General features: G+C 43.9%; 1 protein-coding gene across 2 annotated transcripts in view; it reads right to left on the bottom strand.

Annotated features, from left to right (window-relative positions):
• Window positions 1-22,938, bottom strand: part of PRDM5 (PR/SET domain 5) — a 666,844-nt gene that overhangs the window by 251,542 nt on the left and 392,364 nt on the right. The gene's annotated exons all lie outside the window — the stretch shown is intronic.

Here is a 22,938-nt window from a genome sequence, read left to right as displayed (position 1 = left end):
TCTGGAATTTATGACTGAAGAAAATGTGCAGAAAAAAATGTGCATTTATTGTGATTATTTAGCTTTTGCAAATCTAGGGCTAGGAGCGGGAACATGCATGTTTCTAAGCACAACGTAAGAGTGACGTGGTCATCACCCACAAGCTCTACCAATTTCTATATATTTGAAAATCAATTTGAAAATCAATTCAAAAGCTAGTTCCACTTCACCTGGACATCTACGTTTACTCCCAAAATTGGTTTAGTTGTGCCTAAGGCATAGAGAGGTTTCCAAAGCACAGCGATTTTTCCTGAGGCCTATGGTAGGTGATTTCATGGTGGGGCACTAAACAAAATGTTTGATGTGCTAACGAGTATTTCTGCCGCTGGTACTCTTGTAGATTTTCGAATTTAATGACAGTTTGCAGGAGTAAGTTTAGGGGAGTTGGAGTATCATGGATATGTATGACTTGCATACGTTTTAATGAGTACCTCTGGGGTTTCCTTTTAATTCTCTGTAGATGTGAAATCTAGGCAAACCTGGATCAATATTGCGTAGATTGCCTTATATTTTAAATATTTTTGTGAACTGACCATTAAGAGCAATTTGCTTGTTGGATCCAAGCATGGAATCATTAGTCCACTGTGTTCGAATGTTGCAACAATTTCGTTCTATCTGACATGGGATCTACAATTAGTACATAACACCGAAGCTCATCTGCTGTGAGTAGGCTCTCTCGTTGGGCTTGAAAACTCCATTGATAGCAATCTATACGGGTTACTTGTGACCCTCATGACTGTTGGCCATAACGTTTTGTCATAAGGATTTGCTCTGCAGTACTCTCGGCGCAAACAATATATATGGCTCCTAAAGTATGGTATATCCTAAGAGGGTTTCACATATTTATGCATAGGGTATTTCTTAACCCCTTCGATGCTGATGACGGAGCGGTTCCGTCATCAGCATCGGCTGGGCTGTGCTAATGAAGGAACCGCTCCGTCATCAGCACAGCCCCTGGGTCATCGATCATGCCCATTCAAACAGGGATGGCAGCGGAAGAGTTTCCGCTGCCACCCCTGAGCCCCCCACGCTTCCTGATGACATCAACGCGCACAGCACGCGCCGACGGCATCAGGAAGTGCTGGACGCGCTGGAAACCTTTTGTTTCCAGCGCGTCCAGGAGTAAGAGGTAAGTTTTGGGCCTCCGGTGTGGCGGGGGGGGGGCATTTCCTAGGGCCTTGAGGCATCGGGGGGAGTAAACAGTGTTTCCTCTCCCCTGATGTCCCAATGCAGGGCATTCCTGGTGCACGATCGCGCACAGCGTCGCGATCGTGCACCAGGAATGCCCCCACTGGACACTAGGGATGTCTTTTTTGTTACAAAAGGAAGTGACCCCCTGGGCAAGGGTCGCTTCCTAGGGGGCAAATTTATAATCAGACTTTTCTGCCCCCCCTGGGGACTGATCAGCCGTTTTTCGACCGATTCTGGACCGGGGGGGGGGGGGAGAGAGGGACGAAAAGTCCACTAGAGCTAGGGAATTTGTTTTTTGTTTAATCGAAAGCGACCCCTTGGGCAAGGGTCGCTTCCTTGGGCCCACATTTTTTTAAATGTATATTCTTTTTTTAAAAGTATGCCCCACTAACACCAGGGAATTCTTTTTTTATTTAAATGGAAGCGACCCCTTGGGCAACAAAGGCCGCTTCCAGGGGGCCCAATTTAAGAAAAAATATATTCTGCCCCCCCTGGGGACAGATAGCCTGATTTTTTGGTGTTTCTGGCCCCAGGGGGTGGGGGGAAGAAAAGCCCACTAGAGCCAGGGAATAGTTTTTCTTAATTGGAAGTGACCAGTTGCTTCCAGGCCCATTTTTTTTGTATATTCTGCCCCCCTCCCCGGGGGCAGATCCGTTTCTTTATTTAGCCTTTCTGCCCCCAGGGAGGGCAGAAAACCCCACTAGGCACCAGGGTGTGTTTTAAATTTGAAATGGAATGCAACCCTTGGGCAAGGGTCACTTCCTTATGGGCCTAATTAATTTGTTAGACTTTTCTGCCCCACCTTGGGGACCTATTACCTATATTTTCGGCACTTCTGGCCGGGGGGGTGAGGGGGGTAGAAAAGCCCACTAGTGCCAGGGGTGTAAAAATAAATAAATTGGTTGCTTCCAGGGGACATATATTTGTTTATGTGTATTCAGCCCTTTCTGCCCCATTTGTGTAGTGACATAGCCTGTGACATAGCCTCTTATAATGTGTATTGTTTTTATTTCTTGTGAATTGTAATGTTTTATTTCCCCCCTTTTTTTTCTACTTCAAGGCTTTTGCTCTTTAGACGGTTGCAGGTTGCGGATTCGTTACTGGTGGTTCTGCTGTTTGTGTAATTGCATGTGTTTGGTAAGAGACCTTTTTTGTACAATTTCAATGTAAATATGTTTTTTGCAAAGTGTGTTAATACCAGTATGTTTGGTTTCTGTTTTTTGAGTGTCTAAAAAATGTTTAGCATTTGTGCTTGATGTGCATTTTGTTTTCTGTAGATTTTTTTTGTTCTTCTTTCTAGTGGGATATCGTTGACTATTTGCTGTGTCTTTGCAGAGTAGGTGCTGGTGAGTGTAGCTGTCCCTTGTAAATGAATTGTATAGTTTTTCAGTATATAGATCTTTGTGATAAAGGCACACATGTTTTTTACTTACTTTGCACAGTGTTGGTTGTTGACTTGTTTGTGCAGTCTCCTTTCTTAGTAAGGATAATGGCTAGCCACCGGATTACAGCTCAGCAAGTTGTTGGAATGCTTTTTGATTCTTCCTCTGACCATGGTCCAGAGACTGACTCTGATTCTGAGGCAGAGGTGGGAGGGGAAGATTCAGGCAGTGAGTTTTCTCTCCACATGGCATCATCTGATGATGCAGATACTCTGAGTGCTGATGAAGCTACTTTTGGTGTGGATGAAGTGTCTGTGTTAGAGGAGGACATTGATGTGCCGAGAGTGCGGCAAGAGGCATCTGGCTGCAATCTGGGGCTGCTAGACTTCCCGTTGGTATAGTGAGACAAGAGGCAACTGGGCTGCAGCCTAGGGCTGCAAGACTCCCCATTGGTACAGTGAGACAAGAGGCATCTGGGTTGCAGCCTGGGGCTGCAAGACTTCCCGTTGGTATAGTGAGTCAAGAGGCAGCTGGGCGGCAGCTTGGGGCTGCAAGGCTTCCCATTGAAAGTGCTGACCTCTGGGTTGCCCCAGGCATGGTGCAGCCGGCATTGCCAGACTTTACTGGTGTTCCAGAGTGTAGGGTGAACACCAAAAACATTTTGCAGATTGATTTTTTCAGTTGTTTATGGATGATGTGTTTTTTTGCAGAGATTGTTGAGCAGACTAATTTGTATGCCAAACAGTTTTTGAGGGAGAACACTACCAGCCTTAAGCCCTACGCTAGAGCTACCCGGTGGACTCCCACAAATCTGGAAGAGATGAAGAAGTTCTTGGGTTTAACTTTTTTGATGGGCTTGCTAAGGAAGCCATCAATGGCTTCATATTGGTCTACTAGTCCCTTGATGGCAACTGCTATATTTTCGGCAGTTATGAGTCGTGATAGGTATTTGCTACTACTTCGGTTGATGCATTTTGTCGATAATGGTTTAGCTTTGCTACAAGATCACCCTAATTGTGAGCTTCTTTTCAAGATTCGGCCTGTCATTGATCACTTTGTTGATCGATTTTCTGAGATCTATGCTCCTCGGAAAGAAATTGCAGTGAATGAGTCTTTGGTGTTGTTCAAGGGCCCCTTGTTTTTTAGGCAATTCATTCCTAGTAAGAGGGCACGCTATGGAATTAAGCTGTATATGCTGTGTGACAGTCGGACTGGATATGTCTCTAATTTCAGGGTAAGGAATCCAGGGTTAACCCTCTGGTTGTCCGTCCACTTTTGAAGTGACTGATTCAGATTCAGATTCAAAGAACTTTATTCGGTTAAAAACAAGTAACCATAAAAGTAACAGACATAAAAACAGATTACAATGATTACAGCTCATAATGTGAGTTCACTAAGGGAGATCATTAGAAAGTTATTCACTAAGAAAAAATTTAAACCATTTCAGTTACCATTTGTTTCCGTAATTTAAAAACACTTTTTAAAAAACTTAAAACCACAGTTACAGTTAAAACCGTATCCATTCTCTGGACTTCTAAAAAAGCTAGGCGGCATCTGGTTAAATTCATTTCTTTTAAAAAAGGGACGATAATTTTTCTACGAGAGGCACTATAAAGTCTGCCGAAGAAAAGGATATGAATATCCGATTGATGTGACATGCCATCACACGAGCAAGTGGGCAATATACGCATCCATGAGTTCATACTAGGAAAAGACACCAATCTAAAAAATATACAAAATCTAAAACGAGTTAAAAGAAAGCGATCATAGTTTGTCATGGGCAGGGATAGGTATGGCTGTACAGAATTAGTCTCACATAGAGTAAGGAGGTGGTAATGTACTGAATGTTTCAGAGTTTCAGCTCTCCTCCTCTTATCCTCAAGATGGTCCAGGCAGAGGGTTTTCAGTGTACTCCTTGAGATGCTATCCATTGAAGATGGATCCGAGTAATAAGAATAGCACCCAATCTCAGTCAGGAAACACTTTAAGTATCCCAGCCATTCTGCTCTATCCACATGATCCAGGCTGAGGGTATCCTGTAATAGAGCCCGATTCATAACACATTCATTTGTGGTCCATACCCTATGCCACAAAAGGATAGGTTGAATTTTAATAATGTCTGTTATGTAAGGTTGAGCAAGTTCAGCGTGACAGTTAAATGTGGCAACACACTGTGGAACTGCAAGGACTTCCCTCATAAATTTGTTTTCCACCACCTGGATTGGATCAACATTTGCGTACCCCCACAAGCCTGAGCCATACATAGCCACGGATAAGCATGTTGCTTTATATATAGTTACCATTTCTTTTATCGGCTTCCTGCCCAATTTTCTAACAAAATTCTTTAGGGCCATGATCGTTTTCATAAATAGAAGAGTTCTGGCCTTAATTGCGCTTGACCAGGAACCTGACTCATGGAATAAAATGCCCAAATAGGAAAAAGTTGGGGTGTTGTCTAATGGAACATTATTTAAAAACATCCGTTTCATCGGTTTACCTGATTTTGGACCACAGTTCATTGTGAAAGTTTTACTACAATTTACTAGTAGGTCTAGATTCAGCATAAAGTTCTCAAAACTTACTACTATTTTTTGCAAAGCCTGAGGAGTACGTGCCATAAGCACGGCATCATCCGCATACATGAGCGCAGGGATTGCCCTCCTCCCCACCCTGGGCATATCTCTGCACTCCTGCAGCAGGTGATGCTCAAGCCCATTAATGTAGAGGAGGAAAAGAAAAGGTGCTAAAACACAACCTTGACGCACTCCACGGCTCACACTAAATTGTCTGGAGCATTCGCCCCCCCTACGGTAACGAACAGAAGCTGTGGCTCCACTATAAAGTTCCCTCAGGAAACAGATGATGGTGTTGTCCACTCCCAAACTTTTCATTATTGCCCACAATTTGGTGTGTGACACGCAGTCGAACGCTGATGAAAGGTCCACAAAGGTAAAATACAAGCGTTCCGACTTTATCCTTATGTATTTGTGTTGCAATAACATTAAATTTAGGCCTTGCTCGATTGTGCCAATCCCTTTTTGGAAACCAAATTGCAAGTCGCTCATGACTTCATTTTCCTCCGCCCAGCTTTGGAGTCTTGCCAACACTATTCGTCCCAGGATTTTTATTGAAGAATCGAGTAACTGTGGTTTTAAGTTTTTTAAAAAGTGTTTCTATCCCCCTTCTTATAAATTGGGACGATGACAGAGGTGAACCAGGAATCTTTCAAGCCCCTCGATAAAGCCGCATTAAAAAGTTGTACCAACATTGGGCCCCAGATTTCAGTGTTTACTTTGAATAGGTCCGCAGGGATCCCGTCAGTCCCAGCTGCCTTGCCTCCTTTGGTAGCTCTCAGGGCAAGCAATACCTCATCAAGTGTTACAACCAAATTAGGGCCTGGTTGTAAGTCCAAGCTATTATGAGGACCTCCGCTACAAATATCATCCTGTGCCTTGTAGAGATTAGAAAAATGATCCACCCAATTATCCTCGTTTATTGCGATCTCAATTCGCGCCGTATGTGTTTCGTAAGGGAAAGGGGTGTTAATTACTTTCCAAAATGAGGCGGAATTTTTAGTTTTTGAAGCCTCGCAGAGTGAATCTATTGCCTCCTTATTTAGCACAGTTTTCCGTACTTTGAGGGCCTGGTTATATGCAGACCTGCATGCTCTTATTTCACCTGTGTCCCTGGGGCTTCTGTGTACTGCATGTTTTAAATTTTTCAGCGCCCTGGTGCATGCGTTGTCGAACCAACTCTTGGACCCCTTACCTCTACGTTTTGCCTCCACCCTTAAGCTACTTTTTATATTTGTAGCTATTATACCAAAGTGCTCAATTATTTGATAATTACTAGAATTATCTCCCAAACAGGTCAAAAAACTAGTGGAGCACGCCTCCCAAAGTTCCTTGAAGAATGTTGCAGGGATGACTTTGCTCCAATTGAGTGTGTACCCATTTTGTCTCCCGAGAACCATATCAACCGCTGCCTCAACAAGAGGCGCGGCCGTCGATGGGTCTGGGAACAAATATGCTACCTTGAGACATTGGGGGAGATGGTCACTTATGGGCAATTGGATATTTGAACCCCCACCACTCTATGATTAAGATTAAGATTTTGGAGTGACTGAGAAAATTGTGTGGGAACTTGGTAAAGGATTATTTAACAAAGGCCATCATTTATATGTAGATAACATCTACACTGGTGTGTGGTTGTTCAGGGGGGGGTTAGCCAAAGTGGACACTGTTGCTTGTGGCACAATTCGCTGTAACCGTGAAGGTTTCCCAAAAGAACTTGTTTGCCAAAAGCTTGTCCGGGGACAGTGCAGTGCATTGCGTTGCGAGGAGCTTCTAGCTGTGAAGTTTTCAGACAGGAGAGATGTCCACATGTTGACTACCATCCATGATGACAGCGTTGAACCGGTGACTGTTTGGGGTGAGGTTGCTGAAGCGCGCAATCCTGTGTGCATTTTAGACTATATTAGGCACATGGGTGGTGTTGACAGAGTAGATCAGAGGATGGAACTGTATGCTGCTCTTCGTAAGGCTTACATTTGGTACAAGAAGTTGGCTATCCATCTTTTCCACTTGGCAACCTTTAATGCTTTTGTTGTGTTCCACGAATCTTGTCCTCAGTCAAATATGACTTTTGTAAAGTTTCAGGAGTCTGTAATAGGCAGCCTAGTTTTAGTGGAACAGGCAAGCGTTCCTAGAGTTGGAGTGGTGGAGGATGTTGCTAGATTGAAAGATCGCCACTTTCCTGATCACATTCCTCCTACATCCTCAAAAGACTTTCCCAGTAGGAGATGTAGAGTCTGTTGGCGAAGAGGTTTGTGAAAGGAGGTTTGTATGTACTGCCCCGAGTGTCCTTCTAACCCTGGGCTGTGCGTGCCTGCTTGTTTTAGAATGTACCACATGTAAAATAATTTTTGGGAGCAACCATGAGTGGTAAAGTGAACTGCCTGGCCTCTATTGTTTAATAATTTTTGTTCAGTTTCAAAGTGGGCATTTGTGTAGTGTATTTAGTTTTAGTTGTTGTGTTAGTAGATTTGTATCAATTTGTTTGTGTTTTCTTATTTATATTGAAAATAATTCTTAAATGTGATGTCGGTTTGCGTGGACTGGCGTTTGGCTGGCGGTGTGCGTGGACTGGCGTTTGGCTGGCGGTCTGTGTGGACTGGTGCTTGGCTGCCATTGTGCATGGTCTGGCACTTGCCTGGCGGTGTGCTTGGATTGGTACTTGGCTGGTGTTGTGCCTGGACTGGTGCTTGGCTGGTGGTGTGCGTGGACTGGCGCTTGGCTGGTGGTGTGTTTGTACTGACTCTTGACTGGCAGTGTGTTTGTACTGGCGCTTGGCTGGCAGTGTGTTTGTACTGGCGCTTGGCTGGCTGTGTGCTTGGACTGGCGTTTGGCTGGCGGTGTGCGTGGACTGGCGTTTGGGTCGTGGTTTGTGTGGACTGGTGCTTGGTTGGCGGTGTGCGTGGTTTGGCATTTGCCTGGTGGTGTGCATGGACTGGCGCTTGGCTAGTGGTGTGCGTGGACTGGTGCTTGGCTTGCGGTGTGCGTGGACTGGCGTTTGTCAGGCGGTGTGCGTGGACTGGCGCTTGGCTGGCGGTGTGCGTGGACTGGTGCTTGGCTGGCGGTGTGCGTGGACTGATGCTCGGCTGGTGGCATGTGAGTAGTGACTTGATGCTTGTCAATACACACACTGCTAGCTGAGCGCCACTCCATGCAATCCATCAGTTTGTGTAGTTGCTGTGTCAGGAATGTGAGCGTGTGACAGTGATGGGCCCTTGAATGACGCTGGCAGCTGGTGGAAGTGTTGTAATGTGATGGGCCCGCGGCTGGCGGTGTGAATGTTTTGTATGTGTCACACGAATGAAAGGTGTATGAATGGCCTGTAAAGAGGTTGGTGCCTTGTCGTGGCTTTAAAGCTCACAAGCTGTGAGTCAATGGTTCAGTTTCTCGTCCTTTCAATTATCAACAGTGCATTTAATTTTTGTGAAATCACTTTCTAATACAATTGTATATACTGAACCATCACTCACCCTCGTGCCAAATCCAATAGGTATGTGTGTGTGTTTGAGGAATTGATGGTTGTGGAGTAATATTTTTTGTTGTTGTATTTTTGAAGCAGGGGGCCCCTTGTCCCTTTTTTGTGAATGTTGTGATGTGTTGCTTTCGTGCCTGGTGGTGTGAATGGTCTTCTGTGTATCAAGTATGAAAGGTGTGTGAATGGCCTGTAAAGCGGTTGGTGCCTTGAAGTGGCTTTACAGCTCACGAGCTGCGAGTCATTGGTTCATTTTTTTGTCCATTTAATTGACAATGCATTTCATTTTTGTGAAATCTTTTGTTAATAAAATTTTATAAACTGAACCATTACTCGCTCTCGTGCAAAACCCAAACAGTATTTGTGTGTGTTTGAGGAATAGATGGCTGTGCAGGAATCTTTGTCTTTTTGGTCTCTCTGCCAAGGTGTACATTCCACCTAAGAATAACCTACCAACTGTAGATATTGTGAAAACCCATGGGAGTACGTGGTGATGTCTATCTGGTGAATTCTAACAAGTTATTTTATCCACAATATCCTGCAAAACTCACAATGTCTGTCACATTTTCATTGTAATATTGTGCCAAAATTGTCACGCTGCAGAATTAAACAACTAATTTTGTCAAAATGATCCGGTTTAGCTAGGGGGGGTCACCTGGGTTTTTGGCGCCGTGCTCGACGTGCATCTAAGGAAACCTACCAAACCCACACATTTCTGAAAAGTAGTCACTCGGGGTCTTCCAAGGAGGTATGGCTTGCGTGGATCCCCCAACGTCCCCTTACCCAGAATCCCTTGCAAACCTCAATTTTAGCTGAAAAAAGCAGTTTTTTCACACATTTTTGTGTGGGAAAGTGTGGCATCACCGGGCTCACACAAATTTCCTACCACCCAGAATTCCCCCAGGTCTCCCGATAAAAAAGATGCCTCACTTATGTGGGAGGCCCAAGTACCTGCGACAGGCAAGGGCCCAAAACGTAGTGAGGCGACATCAAAATTGCCTATCTAAAAACCATCGGCTTTTGCAAGGGGGTCACCTGGGTTTTTGGCCCTTTGCTAGACGGGAATCTAGGGAAACCTACCAAACCCACACATTTCTGAAATGGCTTGCGTGGATCCCTCAACGTTCCCTTACCCAGAATCCCTTGCAAACCTCAATTTTAGCTGAAAAAATGAGTTTTTTTCATACATTTTTGTGCAGTAAATTGTGACATCACCCGGCTCACACAAATTTCTAACCACCCAGCGTTCCCCCAGGTCTCCCGATAAAAATGGTGCCTCACTTGTGTGGGAGGCCCAAGTACCCACAACAGGCAAGGGCCCAAAACATTTTGAGGCAACATCGAGATTCCCTATCAAAAAATGTTTTGGTCCCTTGCATGTCGCGTGTGACCAACCTCAGCCCTGAAGAAAGTCTGGGACCTTTATTGCCGCATATGGACTGAAACATGTTGGCACTAGGGTCTTAGTACCATAACACTCCTACATTGACCTTATTTTTATGTAATTTTAATAACCCTGACAGACCCAATGATAGAGGGAAACCTGGTATCTGTCAGAGGTTTTTTATCTGTATAGTCCCCTTGGTCTACTATACCTTCAAAGAGCTCCCAACACTGTGGGTGAGCCCACCCCAACTTGTAGGTGTCGGGGTGACCCGATGATGAAGCATGACACCACTAGGGTGTGAGAGAATAACTAAACAAAAAGGAATTGCTTCTTTGCTCACCTACTGGTGAAGTTACACGATCTCCCTTACACTTCATTCTTCACGTCCTCCCACTTTAGTGCTTTCTGAGTGACCATCGTCTGGTCAGTTGGAGTAATCTTTCATGGTATTGTTTTGCTGAACTCAGCCTACCAATTGGTTAACGATGTTCTTTCAGTTTACCTAGACATAATAATGTTCATAACATTTTATATATATTCTCTTATTGGGCACCACTTCTCACATTCCACCTACACTGCCAAAATGTGTGTATATCTTACAATTCTACAGAGATTGACACACAATTATATTTGCTTGCATGTTTATATCATAACTACACAGAGGAGGCTTAGGTGTCTCTTTTATTAGCACATGCTAAAGGACTGAGAGATGACAACATAATTCATAACTAGCGCTGGACGCCATATAACTGAAGAAGGCAGTTTGCCCGGAGGCATCTAGGTAAAAATGGTGGCAACCGCCTGCAACTTACTACACATCCTGTCATCATCTTCCACTCTTCACCATGCTGAACAGCAGTATTCCGGTGTTCGCCATCACTTAATTATCATGAAAAATTTATCGTTTGTAGATCTAGTGGCCCTGATTTATCACTTTGTATTATTGCATTACCCTTTTCTTGGGCTTTATGATTTGTGTGCTTGCTGCTATTTGATATCTGCTAATATTGTCAATACATCTGTGTTGCACTTCACCCTCCTTTATCTGGGCACCACTTCCTTTGAGCCTTGATTGCTTATCCACATTTAACACAGAGAGTATAGGAGGCTTGGTAGACGTACTTTGCTTTGTAGACCAAGTCCCAAGTGTCTGGTTACAGGGGAACAACAATACTCACCCCTATAACAGTGTGTGGTTAACACTGTGGCTGCAAAGACTAAGGACAAGCATATCTGGAAACTAATAGGTCAATTGCAATAACATAGAAGAAAGGCACACACAGCCCAAGTCACAGAGATTGGTCTATGAGCATATGTGACGTCTTCTTCTAGTACTCCTGGTTTACTCATGAAATTCAGAAGTGAAGCAGGTACAGTCCTGGCTTACTCCTAGACATCAAGACTGCTACAGGAGTAAGTCACAATGATATCTTTGTGAATCAGCCCCACAGTATTCTTAGAGGAACTGAAAGGAATTTTGAGTATGAAAATACTGTCACATGGAATTAATCCACAATTTGATTACAGAAAATTAATTAGAAAGTTAAAATCATTATATTTAACCCTTGCTATGGAGTGCACCCATCTCTACTTCTTCATTCTCACTAGATGCTATATCCTATAAAGTGGCTTAGTGATGAGAATGAGGAAGGACATCTACCTCTCTCACACCATGAGGGTATGTAACTTGAGATCATCAGTTGAACACCCCTGATCACCTGGAAAAAAACAATCATTTTTGTGTATTTTTAAAAATCTGCTACCCAGAGCATAACATTATAATGCAACGGTACTACAGTTCAGTTAATTACCTACTTCATTATATATAATGTTTTTAGATATAATCGCAATATTACACCTCTCATGTCTGGTCAAGCAGATTCCACATTTTCTTCAAAGAACGTCTTTGTGTAGACCGTTTACTGGTAATACAAATTGAAATCACACCTACATAAACTTTTATCTTGGGGGCCACCAAGATATAACCTATATGGTTATCCTAAAACCGAAAGACATTGTATTCACATGCAAGGTGATAAGAGGAAACATGTTTGCATTGGCATCTCCTTTATAGTTGTATCCTACAGGTATCTGACAGGGCTAAAGAGCCCTGCAAGTCCTATTGCTTTCCCAACCTCTCATCAATTGCAACTTTCAGTCATCAATAATTACTTTCACTAAACATTTTAAAATTACAGCACAGGCTGGACCAGATGATGTAGCCTGTTCCAGTGAATATGAGGTCCATACATACACATGCATGTGCCTAGGAGTAAGATTTTATGTGGTACATTTACAACTTATGCACAAAATAAATATAAATATAATCACCGAAAAAGGGTTTCCCCTAAAAATAAATAACAGTGAGACTGCATATGAGTCGATACTAAACAGTGCTAAAAGGGAAAGAAGCCCCTCTAAATATTCGTGCAATAATATCTCTTGAAATGGTGCCATTTTGCAAACGCATTATGAACATATCCATGGGGCTCCAAATAGATAGTGAAGAGATCCTTTGTGTAATTACAAAGACATTTGCCTAAAGCAGAAATTCTTCTAGGAGAATATGGGAAGTGTGTGAATGTGTGAATCTTCAGGACTCACAACTTTTATTTCTGTTTTGATGAAACTTCAGTTTGCAACTTTTAACTATAAATAACCCACAGAAAAGTGAAATAACATGGAAAAACTATCTCTGGCGTTTTTTTGGTAACAAGCCTAGTATACTGAATATCACACAATTATTTTTGTCACTTTGTTCTACATGGGCTTCTTTACCCACACTATTATGATCATGCTGGCCCTTGGCTTCTCTGTATATACTATGAATAACACTGCAAATATGGCAGCTATACTCACTAAACATGTCTTATGACAATGTCGGTGCAATTTGCACACACTTAGGGGTCTATTAGTATGTTAGGTGGATCGCCACCGCCCGTATGGCGAGGGCGATCCGCCTAACATTTTCCTCCGCCCGCATCCCACAAATCAAGCATTAATGTTCCCGAAATCTATTAGGCATGTATTCTCTCATTCTATCAAACTTTACCAAGCTTCATGAAAATTGTAAACTGCTACAGCCATTTAACATTTTCTCTAAAAAGTTCCAGCTCAGAGTCGGTGGCCAGTAGTCCTGGTCAAAAGGATAATATTTCTCTTCACAAGAAATTCCATGAAAGGTGATGATCGTTTGTATTCTGTGCAAAACTGCTGCATAATATATGGGAGAAAAAAAATCTGCAGTACATTATGAAGATATTGAAAGTCACTGAGGAGTTTCAATGACCATATAGAGGACCAAGGGCAAAGGGTGAGTACCTTTATAATGTTATGCAACTCTGAGATTACTTACAATATTTTTATCATGTACGGCGGGGTGTGCTTTGTCCCATGTAATACATTGTCATTCCATCTCTTTCCCACAATCCACTTAAATTCTTGGTGCATAGCTCTTTCATATGAAAGAGAGGGCATATGTGCAAAGATGAATAATAAAAATGGAATCTCTAGTACAAAATTAAACACAACAAAAAGATGTTAGATATATGTTGTAAAATGATTTTAGAATCAGTTTAATTCCTTTGTTTAAAAATAAAGCTGAAATAGCCTGAAATGTGTAGAAACATGCAGGAGGTGTCTAACGTTTCCAAAAATTACTTAAGGAGTACAAGAAATAAGCTGTTGACATCAATATCTCCTTTCTGCTTGTCACTGTAAGCTAATAAAAAACCGAGCAAAAGAAAGAAATGCAACATTTAATTTTTCTATAAACAGCTGCTTAAACTGACCAGACGTTCCCTAGTTGCTAGCACTGGCAGCAGCATGGTCACATCAAAACTCAACTGCAACAGACTATTTCAGTTGAGTTCTTACGTCATTTCTAGATAATAGGCAACTGGGAGCATCACAAGCCACCTATTATTATGAAACGAGAGACAGATTTTTACCCAAGGATTGCAGAATCTCATGTATTATAAAAGAGAGAAATTAATTCCAAAAATTGAATTCGGAATGAGAGAGCGCAAATCAAGTAAAATGTAGAAGTGCACCATATTTACAAGCATGTTGCACCAGTCTAGTTAAAGGAACATATAAGAGTGTCAAATTTATAGAGTGCATACATATAAGAGTGTTTAATTAATACAGAGTGCATATATCAGTGTGAAAAGCTAATGTAGTAATGTTTAGAGATGTTAGAATGATATTAAATTCCATGTTATGTGGCTGTTGCAGAGGAGAATGTAATGCTGCCAAACGTAGAAATGTGTAGGCCTCATGGCAGTTTACTGAGAAAGAAAACGTGCCTTTACAATTTCACATGATATGGATTACTGTTGTTATAATTCAAAGTATTATTGATCATAGACTGAAAATATGTGTTTTATAGAAGTGTTTCCTATAACCAGTTGTGTGTAATAAGTTAGAATATTGTTTAGGCTGAGAAATAAAGGTTCATAGAGTGCACGGGCCTGTTTCATGTAATTCTAGTAGGCCTGGAGAGATAAGGTCATTTCTTTTGATCTGCATGTGCTAGTTAAAATCAGGTCGTGTTAAGCATAAATTGTGGACTATGCTCGAAGGTTTACGACTTCTGAGATAAGCTGGAGGCCGGAATTTGGGGCCCACTCCATGGGTGTCTGTTTGCAGGTGCGAGGGGGTTCCAATCAAGAGAGTGATGAATAGAGCCCTGTTCTGGGAGACAGGCACAGGCCTGGAGGAGGGTTCAGGAATTTCCTGGGGGGTACCGTCTTGCCAGAGAAGAGCCTGAGAAGCAAGGTCAATGCTAACAAGGAGCCAAGAGGAGTATCAGCATGGAAAAAGCCAGAACCGACACCACGTGAGGGGTGTACGTGAGGGGCGTCTCTGAGGGGCGTTTCAACTGTAATTGTGATTTTGTATTAGGGACAGCACCCTTGGGTGGAGTGAGAGCAGATGGCCTGAGGAACCTAAGAGAGCGGATGGGTAGGCAGACAGGGCATAACTGCGATGCACAGATTTACAACAAAGACTAAGGGAAAGTGAGTGATCTTCTTTGGAAGTCACCACGGCTGACACCTTTTTAGGTTAAGATCCTGCTAAGTTGGGATGTCACTTAGTCTAGTGTAGGGACAGTCTAATCTGGATTTTTCTTCCTTTTGTAAATGACGCTCAAGTTACAACTTGTGTCTATTCTTGCAAACTTGCTGATCTTTGAATTAGTTTTGGTGATATTCTTCTGTCGTCTAAGAGCATTTAGAGAATTCATGTTTGTATTGATGCCAGTATATCTTTTGAACCTTATATTGAGATGTTTGTATCTCCAGTTATCTTTGGCTTTGTAATAAAACTTTAAAACGTATTCGTAGTAAGTGGTCCTTCAGAGTTGTGTAAAGTCTTGAATTGATTAACCTAGTAGTGGATTACTTTTTACTCTATGACAGGTAACAAAGGTTCAGTCGACCTGAGTTGGGATCTCGATCTATAGTGATCTGATAAGAGATCAAAAATCCCGCCGTAACAGTTGGTAGCAGTATAGGATGGTTACCTTCTAGAGGAAGGTGATCTAGACTAGGTTAAGATTACCCCGAGGCCCCTAGAGATCGAGAGATGAGCAGCAGAAGAATCGCCTACCGAAGAAGGTGCTGACGGCGCGAGAGAAAAGCAGCAGAGTCGGACGAGAGTGAGTATAATAAGGGTCATGCGTTGTCAGATTGAGGTGTTTTGTGTTGTATCTGTATTGAAATGTCATGCGGAGTTGAATGCCTGTAGTGTGATTGAGGGAGGGTTGTGAGCGCGCGCAACCTGGTGAAAATCTTAAGTTCAGAGAGGAGCTTAAGTGGTTCGGGTGTATCGGACATCCGGAGTAATTGTAGACCATTGTAAAGGGGGTCATGAGGTACCATTGATCACCCGCAGGACCGTGATAGGGGGAACGCAAGAGTGAGTGTATGGGTAACGGACGCTGGTCGGAAGTTACTGTGTGTAAGTAACCTATCAGTCAAGGCGATTGCCTGGACGTTCACGGAAAGACATTTCGTCAGTTAAGGTGACAATTACAGTTAGACTGTGGGCGTACAGTCAAGAAAAGTGATCGCTTGGTCGGAAGTAATCATTTTTCAGGGTATGAATGGGACGCACGCATGACCGGGAGACGAGCTGAGAGAGGAGGGGAACTGCTGCGAAGGGGAGACGAGTGACGTCAGAGAGAGCCACGCTGTGATAGGCCGGTTGAAGCGAACCGCGCTGTGATAGGCCGGTTGGTGTGAAGCCGCGCTGGGATAGGCCGGTTAGCGAGAACCGCGCTGGGATTGGTGGATTGTCATCAGGAAGTAAACGAACGCAGGGAAATAGGAAAATTGTAGATTTTGAACATGAAGTGTTTTAAATGCTTGAACGCGATCTTTAAGAGAAAAAGGAGAGAATCGTATTACGGGGAAGAGGCCCCGCCAGAGGGCACACCAGCTCATTATATGGCTACGAATGTTGGGTTGCATACTATACTGTGGCTTAGTACTTGGAGTAAGATTACAGAAGGGAACGAGGAACTGACTTTTCCGAAATACGGAACGTTTAGATTAGAAGTGTTGCACCAGCTAAAAGCAGTTATGTCTTCATCAAGACCTTTGCCTAGACCAACACAGTTTGAGGCCCTTAATACGTGGATTAGGGCGGCGCACGACAGGAATCAGAACAGACGTCAAGAAAGGGTGAGACGATCGGTAAGAGCAGTACAAGATGCCAAATGGGATGCGGAAACCAAGAAATGGAGGGTACAGACTATTGAAGTGGATAAGTTGTACCCAGTGATAGAGGTTACAGGAGAAAAGAGAACCCCAGAGGAGGATGACGAGAGCGAGACAGAGGATAGCCTAATAAATAGGTTGTTGATAGATAGACCGCCTCCGTACAATAGGGAGATGGAAGGTATTGAGCTCCCAAGGGAAGATAGGGTTGGCATAGAGGAGAATAGATCACTCCTTATAACAGATTGGGTACCTACCAGAGGTGAGGAAACACCACAACTTAGTCCAGTACAGAGGGTAGTCGGAAGGTTTGTGGTGCAGAAGGTGCCAGCAATGGAGTGCGTTGAGTCTCATGGATTGCCAGATGCTCTTCAAGTACCCGTTACCATAGGTCCTATAGTGTCAGTTTATAACCCAGAGAAAGTGCGAGAGGAGGAACGGGTACGGCTAGACAGAGAAAGGGCAGAATTGGAAAGATGGAACAACATGACAAATGCCTGGAGGCAATTGCCAGGACCGACAAAATGGAACACCCCATTGGATTCAGCAGTGGATCCCATAACAGATCAGGGGGGTCAGAGAGGACCGATGGATCTGAGAGGACCACGGCCGAAATCCTTTAAGGAGTTGAGGGCTGACTTGAGGGAATGGGATGCTGCCACAGAAATACAGAGTAACAGGTCAAGAGCGGAAGCTGAATGGGGAAGTCGAGGCGATGGGACATTGTCTCACTGTGGGGCTAGCGAAAGCAGTCAAGAGTGGGACGGTAAGAGTCAGGAGAGTAGAGGAGCTACGCGTCATATCCACGGTGAAAGTAGGCAGGAGCAAGAAGGTAGAAGTACAGAGTGTGGAGGGGTGTCTCGTCTCATTCACAGTGAGGAAGACCGAAGGACGCAAGAATACAGGGATAGCTTTAAGTGCACCCACCATGCACCTGGTGATAACATACAGCATTGGAATCGTGGGAACATGGGGAGCCACGAGGTGTCTCCCCATGCGTCAAGCGATCATGGGCAGGAGCGGGATCGCGGGAACATGGGGAGCCGTGAAGGGCCTTGCCATGCGTCGAGCGATCATGGACAGCAGGGGAATTGTGAAAGCATGGGGAATAATGGAGTGTCTTACCATGCACCTAGAGACACCAGGCAGAATGGGAGATGTGGGATTATGGGGAATCGAGCAGTGTTTCACCATACACCAAGAGAGCATGGAACTGCATGGGACCTGGAGAGATGGGAGCATGGGAGGACTCCCCATAACACGCCTGAGCCCAGACGTAGGACTCAGAGCTGTGATGGGAGAGACGTAAATGGGCCCTCTAGAGACACCAAACTGAAAGCTGTGATAAAGGCAAAAAGGCTCGATGTGACCAGTTTAAAATCTGACCTGGACGAGATAATAGATGGTACGTTACCTTTAGAAAGGATCAACATGTACGAGCAAGATGAAGTGCTGTTTATAGCAAAGGATGTTACTCGGAAGGCAAGAGCAATTCAAGAGAAATTGTCTGAACTGGCAGACAAATATATGGAAGACTTGTCGAGAACAAAGTCATTACAGGGTAACCATAGGTTGCATTATTCAGATCAGGACCTGGACGAGAGGAGGACAATTGGATTAAAAACACACATAAGGGAACTGATCACAGGAATAAGGGCATGGAGAGATCTGGATAAATGGGAAGAAAGGTGGTCCAAGAAACGGACTGTCAGGCAGAGCGCGACTGTGATGTCCCCGGAGGGAGGGCCACTGCAGATGGAAGCATTCCCTTTGCGAGAAATATCGAATGGGAGTTATGTACATGTGCCCTGGAGTAGGGGAGATTTGGCTGCGTTTACCAATTCATTTCCGAAGTTAAGAGAGAATCCTGTAGAGTGGTATAAACAGGTAGAGAGGTTTGTGAAGATCTCGAAAGTACTGTGGATTGATTTGAACACCTTATTTGATATTGTGGTCCCAGGAGACTTGTGGACAGCATGCAAAGTTAGTGTTGAATGGCCCACAGAAGAACCAAAAAGAGATGCTCGTACTAATGGTCCGTCAGAAAGAGTAATTATAAAATATGAAAAGGTGATGACATGGCTGAAAGATAAGGTGCCACCACAAGATATAGATTGGGTGAAAATAGACCGAACTAGACAGGAACCCAAGGAGACAGTCCATGAATTTTTCGAGCGATTGCTGAAAACGTTCAAACAATACAGTGGATTAGATGTAATGGATCCCAAAGACATAGGACAGTTTGTATCGAAGTTCGTTTTGGGGTTGAGACCTGATATTTGTTTGATGATTCAGCAACACTTAATTTGCTGGCAAAACAAACCATTGGATGAAATTTTGAGATACGCAAGGTATTGCAGTGATGAAATAGATTCCAAAGCAAAGAAACTTAAGGAGAAGTTGATGATGGTTCAGATGCAGTCGGCTGGAAAGGGTGGACAATAGCAACAGGGAACAGGGATGATGGGAAGGAGATCAAATAATCAGAATAGGGACAACGAGGAAAATCCGAGACCTAGAGTAGACATTGCTACCTTGAAAAGGACGACAAAGTGTCACCAGTGTCACCAGGTGGGACATTGGAAACGCGAGTGTCCCTATAACCCTGAAAACGTAGAACTGGAAGTAGAGGAGGAAGAAGTTCAGACCATTCCAGTACACGGGGTGGCAGTACCTAAGGGTAAGGTGGCCAAAGGGGGGACTTCGGCTCCTCGAGCCCAGTTCCCGCAACCACCAAAGATTACGACAGGGGGCAAGACCTATAGACAAATGCCTATTTTAGTAGGAGGAGAAGAGTGTTACTACGTTGATCCACTGACTGGAGGGCGTGTGAGTAGAGAAGAGGACTGTACCCTCGGGGCAGCTCTAAAAGTGGACCAAAGAGGACCGTTTGTTGAGGCTGAGGTGGCGGGGTGTCCTACGACATTCTTAGTAGATACCGGAGCTACTCGATCAACTTTGAGATCAGCCGTGGTTCCGGATCTGCCAATGTCGGGGGAAACAATTCAAGTGGTAGGAGTCGCAAATAGGAGAATGACTAATCCATTGACAGAACCAGTGCTAGTGAGGATAGGAAACTACAGCGATGAACATCAGTTTGTAGTATGTGATTCTAGCCCTGTGTGTCTGTTAGGAAGAGATTTATTGTGCAAACTAAATTGCACCATATACTGCACCCTCAGGGAGTAGAGGTACAGACTAACGACGATGATGCCACCTTTAAGGTTGCCAATTCAAAAGTATGTGTAGAACTGTATCCTACCCTGACGGTGGAAGAGCTCCCCTGGGACTTAAGAGATACTGTGTCATCTGAAGTATGGGATTTCACTGGAGAAGAGATAGGATTGATTAAAGGAGTAGAACCAGTGAAAATCATGATAAAACCAAATGTTGAATATCCAAGAATGCCTCAATACAAATTGACCCCGGAGACGATTGCAGGAATAAAACCTGTGATCGACTCCATGATTAAGCAGGGAATACTGAAGAAAATCATGGGTAGTCCATGCAACTCCCCGATTATGGGTTTGCAGAAACCTAGCGGGAAATTTAGAATAGTACAGGACCTCCGAAAGGTTAATAGCATAGTTGTTTCATGTTGTCCAGTGGTACCGAAGCCATCAGTGATATTGTTTCAGATACCATTCCAAGCTGAGTGGTTCACAGTGATAGATCTTTGCCAGGCTTTCTTTTCAATTCCATTAGATGAGGAGAGCCAGTTTCTTTTTGCATTTAAGCTGGAAAATCGCGTCTTAACATGGTGTCGTATCCCACAGGGGTATACAGAAAGCCCATCGATTTTCACCCAGCTGATGAAGAAAAATCTTGAAAGTCTAGTACTACCACAGAACTCGGTTCTAGTTCAGTACATAGACGACCTACTTGTTGCGTCAGAAACAGAAGAAGCTTGTAAGATAGACACCATCACCTTGCTGAACCATTTAGCTGAAAATGGGCATAAGGTGTCTCCGAGCAAATTACAGTACTGTCTGACAGAAGTACAGTACTTGGGTCACCGAATTGAAAAAGGAAAGTGGAAGGTGTCACCAGACAGGATAGAGGCGATCATGAAGATGAATTCGCCTACGACACAAAGAGAGGTCAGGATGTTCCTAGGAATGGTTGGTTATTGCCGACAGTGGATAGCTAACTTTTCCCTGAAAGCCAAACCCTTTCAAAAACTGACGCACAAGGAGGTGAGTGATTCGGTAGCATGGGACAAGGATTGTTTGATGTCGTTCCTACAGCTGAGAGAGGACTTGTGTCGTGCTCCAGCTTTGGGAATGCCTGATTACGAAAAACCATTTTTACTTTACTGTTGCGAAAGGGAAGGTTGTGCTTTGTCAGTCCTTGCACAAATTCATGGAAATGCCCGTAGACCAGTTGCATATTTTTCAGCTACCTTAGACCCTGTAGCCGCAGCGTTGCCCGGATGTCTCAAATCCGTTGCTGCAACGGGTGTCAGCATTGAAAGATGTGAAAGTATTGTGATGGGACACCAATTAGTGGTGCATGTACATCATTCTGTAGAACTGTTAATGACTAGGACCAAGACACAGCACTTGACCAATAATAGGCTCACGCGCTACGAGCAAGTTATTCTTGCTGCGGAGAACGTGACCCTTAAGAGGTGCTCTGTTTTGAATCCTGCCACTTTGATGCCACTCCCTAATGATATAGAAGACGAGGAATGTGAAGATCACGATTGCCTTGATGTGACTGAACTATGCACCAAGCCAAGACCAGATATTGTGGATGAGCCGTTGACCGACCCTGATGAAATTTTCTTTGTTGATGGCTCATGTGTAAGGGACAATACTGGTCAGTTGAGAGCAGCTTCTGCTGTTTGCACCATTACTGGAGTTGTAGAAGCTGCTTGCCTGGAAGGAGTACACTCCGCTCAGGTAGCGGAAATCATTGCATAGACACGTGCCTGTTTAGCAGGTAGAAAAATTCGAGTCACCATTTACACGGATAGCCAATATGGTTTTGGTGTAGTTCATGACTTTGGGCAATTGTGGTCTCAGAGAGGTTACATGACCTCCTCAGGTTCGCCTATCCGAAATGGGGAGTTTGTGCGACTATTGTTAGAAGCGTTACAAGGTCAAGCAGCAAATGCCGTTGTTAAATGCGTAGCACATACCAAAGGCACAGATTTTGTGTCCCAAGGAAATCGTTATGCAGACGAGGTTGCTCGTTACTGCGCAGAGCAAGGATACTCTTTCACGGAAGTGGAAGTGGGTGGGACACAGGAAAAAACAGAGTTAAACATGATGCTTGAAACAGTTGATACGTGGGATGATCTAAAAGGCATGCAAGAGAACGCATCAGATTTTGAGAAAAAGACATGGGAAACTGCAGGTTGTGTAAAAAGTGAAATGGATTTGTGGATTTCAGCAGATGGAAGGGCAGTATTACCAAATGAATTAGTGAGTCCAATGGCAAGACAGATACATGGTCCAGTACATTTAGGAAGAGATGCCATGCTGCGGGTATTTAGGCAGACTTGGTAAAATCCCAAGTTTAGAGTAGCCGCAGAAGCAGTGTGTCAGAGGTGTGTAACATGCCAGCAATTGAACGTAGGGAAATGGACACCAGTTACATTGAGTCACATTGGGAGGTCTAGTGGGCCTTTCAACCGAATGCAATTAGACTTTATTGAGATGCCAAAATGCAACCGCCTCAGGTATGTTCTGGTGGTTGTATGCATATTTTCCAGATGGGTCGAGGCATACCCTACACGCAGGTGCGATACACTCACAGTAGCAAAGTTGTTGCTTAGAGAGTTAATACCACGCTTCGGGGTGCCGACCTCTTTGGAATCAGATAGAGGGACACATTTTAACAGTGAAGTTGTGAAGATGCTTTGCTCTGTATTAAATATTGACCAGAAGTTGCACTGTAGCTATCGACCAGAGCCTTCGGGGATCGTGGAGCAGATAAACGGAACCATAAAATCCCGAATGGCCAAAGTGTGTTCATCGACGTCCTTAAGCTGGCCTGGTGCCCTGCCATTGGTACTCATGAATATGCGTAGCACACCAGACAGGAGAACAGGCCTCTCCCCACACGAGGTTTTAATGGGGAGGGTAATGAGACTTCCATCTGTCCCAACTGCCGCTTTGTTGAATATCACAGATGATCTGATCCTGGATTATTGCAAGGGACT

This window comes from Lissotriton vulgaris, chromosome 3_1 (genome assembly GCF_964263255.1).
Source record: "Lissotriton vulgaris chromosome 3_1, aLisVul1.2, whole genome shotgun sequence".
Lineage (NCBI taxonomy): Eukaryota > Metazoa > Chordata > Amphibia > Caudata > Salamandridae > Lissotriton > Lissotriton vulgaris.
Note: the sequence above shows the minus strand (reverse complement) of the source record. Positions and strands in the feature narration are given on the sequence as shown.